This window comes from Oncorhynchus kisutch, linkage group LG25, assembly GCF_002021735.2.
Source record: "Oncorhynchus kisutch isolate 150728-3 linkage group LG25, Okis_V2, whole genome shotgun sequence".
Classification (NCBI taxonomy): Eukaryota; Metazoa; Chordata; class Actinopteri; order Salmoniformes; family Salmonidae; genus Oncorhynchus; species Oncorhynchus kisutch.
In genome coordinates this window covers 11814751-11823399 of record NC_034198.2, presented here as the reverse complement: position 1 = coordinate 11823399, position 8649 = coordinate 11814751, and positions in this window count along the sequence as shown.

Here is an 8649-nt window from a genome sequence, read left to right as displayed (position 1 = left end):
GTTGCCATTGTAAATAACATATGTCATGAAAACACTCGTATATCTGATTTAGAGCAATGGTAACTCCCCCTCAACCATCTCCTAACATATTTTTTAGGTCTAAATGTTAGAGAAATATATTCAGATGCCAAGAGCACAATGTAGCTATCACTAGAGCCAAGTCCATAAGGGTGGAATTCCGACCAGAGTAAAGGGAGCATCAACGGAATTTACCCAAAAATGTTTTATGCCCTTTTCTCTCTATGCGAATTCTGACCTTGAATTTAAGCATGAGAATAGCATAAGAGAATAGATTCACCTGCTATTCGTTTGAAGTGGAGAGTTAAGAAATTAAAGTGTGGCGGAGGTGTGTCTACAGATGAGCCATATTCTGACCTCGTCTCAATTCCCTAACAATTGCACCACATGGAAAAAACATATTCCACAGTGGGAAAAGCATATTTGTTGTTGTCCATATCATCTCCATACACTGTAATATTAGAAAGTGATATTAGCTATTGATAAGAGCTAGGGAAATGAGTAATCCCTTTGGGGAAGGGGATTGTAAATACACATAGCAATTGTTTTAGATGATTTTTTTCTTATGACGTGTAACGATCCTCTTTCTGTGAATGACTGGGACCGAGGCGCAGCGTGAGACGTGTTCATGATATTTGATTCAAATCAGAACACTAGAACGAAAAAACAACAAAGAGGAAACCGAACAGTTCTGTGACGGAACGAACAATACAGAAAACAACTACCCACAAAACCCATGTGGGAAAGAGCTACCTAAGTATGGTTCCCAATCAGAGACAATGATAGACAGCTGTCCCTGATTGAGAACCATACCCGGCCAAAAACAAAGAAATACAAAAACATAGAAAAAAGAACATAGAATGCCCACCCTAGTCACACCCTGGCCTAACCAAAATAGAGAATAAAAGCCTCTCTATGGCCAGGGCGTGACATGACCACTGGAGACTAATGTGAAACCAGTCATATGGAAACAAACTGTAAATCTTATCAACATGTATTGCAGCCCCCTTTTCACAATGAAGTAGGCTATAAATTGCCGTGCCGTTATTCAGAACTTTAATTGTATGCCCTTATAATTTTGTATCATGTTAAATATTAGCCACTATCAGGAGCCAGAGTCAGTAATACCCTCATAGATTAATAACTGTCACTTTACACTGTCACGTCCGTGTAGTTGTTCCTGAGTTGTTAACAATGATGATAAATACATTCAAATTGTGGATCATATTAGGCTAATGTTGTGCAATCATTTGGAACATGTAGCCTATTTTAATCAATCGTTTGGAACATGTAGCCTATTTGAATCAATCATTTGGAACATGTAGCCTTTTTGAATCAATCATTTGGAACATGTAGCCTTTTTGAATCAATCATTTGGAACATGTAGCCTATTTGAATCAATTATTTGGAACATGTAGCCTATTTGAATCAATCATTTGGAACATGTAGCCTATTTGAATCAATCATTTGGAACATGTAGCCTTTGTGAATCAATCATTTGGAACATGTAGCCTATTTGAATCAATCATTTTGGACATGTAGCCTATTTGAATCATTATGGAAGTCAGACCCCACGTAGCAGTTTAAACCTGGAGCCTGGCACACAGTTCACAATGACAGGACCGTTTTCATACAATTCCATGATTGGTGAGGATTAGGGTAGATTTGTAGGATTATTGTTCAACCTCTAAATGTACACTTTTTTCCACCTTCCAAAATGTCATGCAATTGAACTTGAATATGGCAACTTTCAGGATGAATCAAACCACTGTATTTTTAATTAATACATACTTTCCTAACCCTAAAATGTGCATAAATAGTCTACAATATCAGAGTATTTTCAAATGTACCAGTTGGTGCTGAAACGGAGACGAATATGCATAGACAGTACCAGTCAAAAGCCCATCCACCAACCCCCCTCTCTGGGGGACAAAAGCACATTTGTTTTACATTTCGTTTTTTACAGGTATATTGTTACATATACAGTACCAGTCAAAAGTTTGGACACACCTACTTATTCAAGGGTTTTTCTTTATTTGTACTATTACCCACATTATAGAATAATAGTGAAGACATCAAAACTATGAAATAACACATGTGGAATCATGTAGTAACCAAAATAGTGTTAAACAAATCAAAATGTATTTTAAATTTGAGATGCTTCAAAGTAGCCACCATTTGCCTTGATGACAGCTTTGCACACTCTTGGCATTCTCTCAACCAGCTACATGAGGAATGCTATTCCAAAAGTCTTGAAGGAGTTCCCACATATGCTGAGCACTTGTTGGCTGCTTTTCCTTCACTCTGCGGTCCAACTCTTTCCAAACCATCTCAATCGGGCTGTATTTTTTAACAATATTTTAGATTGACAATCATTCCATTCCATTATTTTTGATATCACATGCCTCTGTTTTATTTTACTGCATAAATTAAATCAGGATCATGCCTCTACTGCCATTCATTCCAATTAGACTGATTAAGATTTCTCCCTGACCAAAACGGCTGCTATTTTTTACCCCATTCTGGATTATTTAGGGTTTATGATATAGCCCCTCTAGTAAATTAATAAGATTCGCCCCCAGATCAGATATGATCACGTCATAATCCATGTAAAAATGTTTAGAATTACAGTAAATTAGCTGTTAAACTGAAACATTTTCTCTCACCCTCATGGTCAAATTTGTAGAATAGAAGGAAATTAGCTTAAAAATGCAAAGTTCTCTCGGCCTAATTGCAAAATGTGCAGAACAGCATGCGATTAGCTATTTTATGGCCATGGGCTTAAAAGTAATTATATTGTTAGACCACTATCAACAGGGGGAGGTGGGGGTTGTGAATACACAATTAGACCCGATTACATGCAACCAAATAGGCCTATCCCAGGTAGCCATACGTATTTCACGTTTGGCTATACAGTTGTTAAAAGCATGACATTTTGTCATGTAAATAAGCCATGGCTAGTCATCACATCAGACATGGGAGATTATGATAATGAAAAAATGTGAGAAGACCCGATCCTAAGTAATTAAAACACAACAACACCTTTCATTTTTATTCTGAAATGTAAAATGACACAATGACTGTCTCTTACAATGTAAGGTGACACAGTTACTGTCTATTATCTCCTCAACATATGCTAACCTGTATAATACCTAGGCTACAACTCAAACTGCAATGAATAGACTAAATACTTCTGCAGGCTCGCTTTGATGCCTTCTTTTCTCAAAATCACCTCGTTTTTGGCACGGCACCAGATCCTGTCCATCGGAACACAGAAGCTGCAGTTGTGTCCTTGAGTTTTCTTCTGTGTTTTGTTTCCAGAATTTCCGATTGTATACCCACGTGCACAAAGTGAGGTCCATACAGGAATGGTTTGTGTCGAGATCGGTGTGGAAGAACTTGACTGGCCTGCACAGAGCTCTGACCTGAACCCCATTGAACACCTTTGGGATGAATTGGAATGCCGACTGCGAGCCAGGCCTGATCGCCCCAACATCAGTGCCCGACCTCACTAATGCTGTTGTGGCTGAATGGAAGAAAATCCATCCAGCAATGTTCCGAATAGTGGAAAGCCTTCCCAGAAGAGTGGAGCCTGTTATAGCAGCAAAGGTCATATGCATGACAGATTACACAAATACTATGCATATTATGCATAAATCTGACTGAAAGTAATCATCATTTGTATGTGGTATGGTGGCCATTGGCTCAACTTACCCCAAGGCAAACATTATGACTATATTAGCCCACACAGCTACAAGGATGCACTTTCATGCTAGGTTTAGGATCTCATATTGTAGTGTATAGAGACCACAAGTGATCTAAAAAAACATTCGGATATAGGGGGCGCTATTTTAATTTTTGGATTAAAAACGTTCCCGTTTTAAACAAGATATTTTGTCATGAAAAGATGCTCGCCTATGCATATAATTGACAGCTTTGGAAAGAAAACATTCTGACGTTTCCAAAACTGCAAAGATATTGTCTGTGAGTGCCACAGAACTGATGTTACAGAAAAGAAAACAGATAAAAATCCAATCAGGAAGTGCCGCATTTTTTGAAACCGCCTCATGGCAATGACTCCTTATATGGCTGTGATGGAGCAAGGAGTCAGTTTAAATTTTTTACGTTTTCCCCAAGGTGTCTGCAGCATTGTGACATATTTGTAGGCATATCATTGGAAGATTGACCATATGAGACTACATCTACCAGGTGGTCGCTTGGTGTCCTCCGTCGCAATTATTGCGTAATCTCCAGCTGCAGTATTTTTCCGTTTGCCTCTGATGAGAAACCAACTGCCACGAATGATTTATCATCGAATAGATATGTGAAAAACACCTTGAGGATTAATTCTAAACAACGTTTGCCATGTTTCTGTCAATATTATGGAGCTAATTTGGAAAAAAGTTGTAGTGACTGCATTTTCGTTTTTTTTTCTTAGCCAAACATGATGAACAAAACGGAGCTATTTCTCCTACACAAATAATATTTTTGGAAAAATTAACATTTGCTATCTAACTGAGAGTCTCGTCATTGAAAACATCCGAAGTTCTTCAAAGGTAAATGATTTTATTTGAATGCTTTTCTTATTTTTGTGAAATGTTGCCTGCTGAATGCTAGGCTTATTCCTATGCTAGGCTATCAATACTCTTACACAAATGCTTGTGTAGCTTTGGTTGAAAAGCATATTTTGAAAATCTGAGATGACAGTGTTGTTAACAAAAGGCTAAGCTTGTGTTTGAATATATTGATTTCATTTGCGATTTTCATGAATAGGAAACGTTGCGTTATGGTAATGAGCTTGAGGCTATGATTACACTCCCGGATACGGGAATCCTGCTATGCCCTGCGCCTACCAGACAAGCTAAATCACTTCTATGCTCGCTTCGAGGCAAGCAACAGAACAGAATGCATGAGAGCATCAGCTGTTCCAGACGACTGTGTGATCACGCTCTCCGTAGCCGACATGAGTAAGACCTTTAAACAGGTCAACATACACAAGGCTGTGGGACCAGACATATTACCAGGACGTGTGCTCCGGGCATGTGTTGACCAACTGGCAGGTGTCTTCACTGACATTTTCAACATGTTCCTGATTGAGTCTGTAATACCAACATGTTTCAAGCAGACCACCATAGTCCCTGTGCCCAAGAACACGAAGGCAACCTGCCTAAATGACTACAGACCCGTAGCACTCACTTCCGTAGCCATGAAGTACTTGGTAGGTTGGTAATTGCTCACATCAACACCATTATCCCAGAAACCCTAGACCCACTCCAATTTGCATACCGCCCAAACAGATCCACAAATGATGCAATCTCTATTGCACTCCACACTGCCCTTTCTCACCTGGACAAAAGGAACACTTATGTGAGAATGCTATTCATTGACTACAGCTCAGCGTTCAACACCATAGTACCCTCAAAGCTCATCACTAAGCTAAGGATCCTGGGACTAAACACCTCCCTCTGCAACTGGATCCTGGACTTCCTGACTGGACGCCCCCAGGGGATGAGGGTAGGTAGGAACACATCTGACACGCTGATCCTCAACACTGGAGCTCCCCAGGGGTGCGGGCTCAGTCACCTCCTGTACTCCCTGTTCAACCACGACTGCATGGCCAGGCACGACTCCAACACCATCATTATGTTTACAGATGAGACAACAGCCTGATCACCGACAACGACGAGACAGCCTATAGGGAGGAGGTCAGAGACCTGGCCGGATGGTGCCAGAATAACAACCTATCCATCAACGTAACCAAGAATAAGGAGATGATTGTGGACTACAGGAAAAGGAGAACCCAAGCACGCCCCCATTCTCATCGACGGGGCTGTAGTGGAGCAGGTTGATAGCTTCAAGTTCCTTGGTATCCACATCAACAACAAACTAGAATGGTCCAAACTCACCAAGACAGTAATGAAGAGGGCACGACAAAGCCTATTCCCCCTCAGGAAATGAAAAATATTTGGCATGGGTCCTGAGATCCTCAAAAGGTTCTACAGCAAGATCGAGAGTATCCTGACCGGTTGCATCACTGCCTGGTACGGCAATTGCTCTGCCTCTGACCTCAAGGCACTACAGAGGGTAGTGCGTACGGCCCATTACATTACTGGGGCTAAGCTGCATGCCATCCAGGACCTCTACACCAGGCGGTGTCAGAGGAAGGCCCTAAAAATAGTTAAAAAATGGTAAGCGGTACCGGAGTGCCAAGTCTAGGACTTGTGTTCTCAACAGTTTTTACCCCCAAGCCATAAGACTCCTGAACAGGTAATCAAATTGCTACCCAAACTATTTGCAAGGTCCCCCCCCCCCAACCACCCCAACCCCTCTTTTTACGCTGCTGCTACTCTCTGTTTATCATATATGCATAGTCACTTTAACTATGCATTCATGTACATACTACCTCAATTGGGCCGACCAACCAGTGCTCCCGCACATTGGCTAACCAGGCTATCTGCATTGTGTCCCACCCACCACCCGCCAACCTCTCTTTTACGTTACTGCTACTCTCTGTTCATCATATATGCATAGTCACTTTAACCATATCTACATGTACATACTACCTCAATCAGCCTGACTAACCGGTGTATGTAGCCTCACTACTTTTATAGCCTCGCTACTGTATATAGCCTGTCTTTTTACTGTTGTTTTATTTCTTTACCTACCTATTGTTCACCTAATACCTTTTTTTGTACTATTGGTTAGAGCCTGTAAGTAAGCATTTCACAATAAAGTCTACACCTGTTGTATTCGGCGCACGTGACAAATAAACTTTGATTTGATTTGAAGCATCATGAAACCTATAACACAATAAATTAATTTGACTTGGTGAAAATCTGTTTTTTGGACCCAGCTTTCTTACCACTTTTTCCATGTGGTTTATTCGTTCACAGACTAAATTAAATGATGACCTCTTCCTAAATACTTGGTCAAATGATTCATTTTGCGTTTGGTGTCCTAGGGTGGCTCAACTTACCCCAATCTCTCCTACCAGCAACTCGGCAAGACTGCCTTTTTTGGTTAAAAAAAGGTGCCACAAAAAGGTGCAGACATCCTCAGAGCAAGTCTGAGTAAATAAGTCCTGAAAGCCTCAATATTTTTTGTTTCAGACACATATCACAAAAATAATAGTGTCAACATCCTTCCGGACATACCTCCGGACAAGAGTAAAATCAAGGGATGGCTCATTCTGGTGACACACACACACACACGTCTTACAGCTTTAAAAACAGACAGCAGCAGGAGATCTGATTTGCCTTGTCCAAACATAGTGTGATGGAGTGGTGGATTTTCCAGGAAGATGAGTCTGAGGGGATGTGTCTGTCAGAGTGGGCCAACAGCAACACTTACTGAGCCTGTTTAAGAAGGGAGGGAGAAATAAAGGAGAGAAAGAGAATACGAGACACTTACTTGAAGAGATGGAGAAAAATCTCACTGGAAACAAACTGGCTGAATCAAAGTTGTTTCAACGTAATTAGTCAATGTATTGTGACATGGAGTCTATGTGGAACATACATTACATTTAGATTAAGTGTGTAAAATGTTGTTATGAGGGTGAAATATCAAGCACAGGATTATATCATCATGGTAACCAAATGTCAACAGGCAAATGTTGTATATTTTATGCTGAATTTGTACCTTTAAAACAATGTCAGATCTTCAATGTTATATCCAAAATCAGAAAAATATACTGACGGGGCAGCACTTCCTACTGGAGAACATTTTGGTCTCCCATTCAGAGTTATAAACCAAGTACAACTCTGCTAAGCTATGATATTTGGTACTGACTATTACCAATGTGCTTTCGTGAGAGATCTCCACTTAAAAGCGAAATAGATTCACTGTTGCTATCGAAGTAATAATTTTACACCAGATACAAGCATACACATACGAAGAACAACTTGCAGACATGCACAAATGGAAACAACATCTCATCTTCCCAGACCCACATGCTCACACCTCCATCTCTAGTGCCTGAATTATTGTTTGGCTTTACATTGTACCAATTCATTTTTCTCGGTTGGCCATGCTATTTCAATAATAAACCATTCGATTAACATGGGATAGATTGAGTTCTGAGAATCTTCCAGCCCATTGGAGATCTCAGTACACACCCCCATATGCCATGTTTTGAAATATGCAGACAGATGGATTAAAAGTAAGTTTACATTGTAATACTACTGACAGCCAACTCACTAGCTCCGCCCATAACTTGTGGACTTTATATCATTCCCAGAAATCATGGATTATTGAATCATTGTTGGTTAGTTTTACACTTAAGACATGACTCTGCCGTTGTGCTGAGAATTTGTGAATTTTGTCTCTTCTATAATAAATTATATACATTAGTTTATACTGGATTAAGCGTATTGCCTCCATCTAGTGCCAACATCAATTCTATTCAATTCTCGGTAAAAAAAAAAAAATCTAAGAGATTCTGCAAGATTTGTATATTTTACCTATCATATGAACATCCTTTTCTGACTTAAATAACATTCCCTTGAGGTTGCTCTGATATCCAAAATATTTCAAATCAATATTTCATGATATACAATTTTTAAGTTACATGTATTTGAAAATATTTGCATGGGTCAGTCCAAAATAGTTTTTTAATTCTGTCATGAAAATAAA